Genomic DNA, 588 nt, shown 5'->3' on the forward strand with positions numbered 1-588 from the left:
TATTCAATCAAACGGATAATTTTCTCTCCGACTATGGGTCCCATACTACCCCCCATAAAACTGAAAATCCATAACCCCAATTGCTACGGTAATACCTTTTAGTTGTCTTATGCTTGTTTGAACAACATCGGTTAATCTTGTCTTTCTTATTATGTTGTAATAAAAAATGATTGAAACTCGTGTTTTTGGTCATTTAGTAAATATACTATTATTATATTCAACTATTATGTAAATAGACTTATACATATTAATCATAATTTCATTTATATAAGTGAGTTTCTAAATATAATGATTATTTATATATTCGTTAATTATAAGAAATAAAGAAAGCTGAGTATAACTAAAGAAGATTAATAGTCTAATTAATTTAATGTTTGCTAATAATTACATCAATAATAAAGACAAAAATTGAGAAAAATATAAATATGAATATGAATATACATATTATTATATTCAAGTCTCATGTAAATATATATATATATATATATATATATATATATATATATATAGATGAGTGATCATATGAAAACCGCCCTCATTTGTGTAAACCGTGCAAACCACCTTTATCTGTCGATTTCATTGTTTAAT

This window comes from Cynara cardunculus, assembly GCF_001531365.2.
Source record: "Cynara cardunculus var. scolymus isolate 2C chromosome LG 6, CcrdV1, whole genome shotgun sequence".
In the NCBI taxonomy this organism is placed as follows: domain Eukaryota; kingdom Viridiplantae; phylum Streptophyta; class Magnoliopsida; order Asterales; family Asteraceae; genus Cynara; species Cynara cardunculus.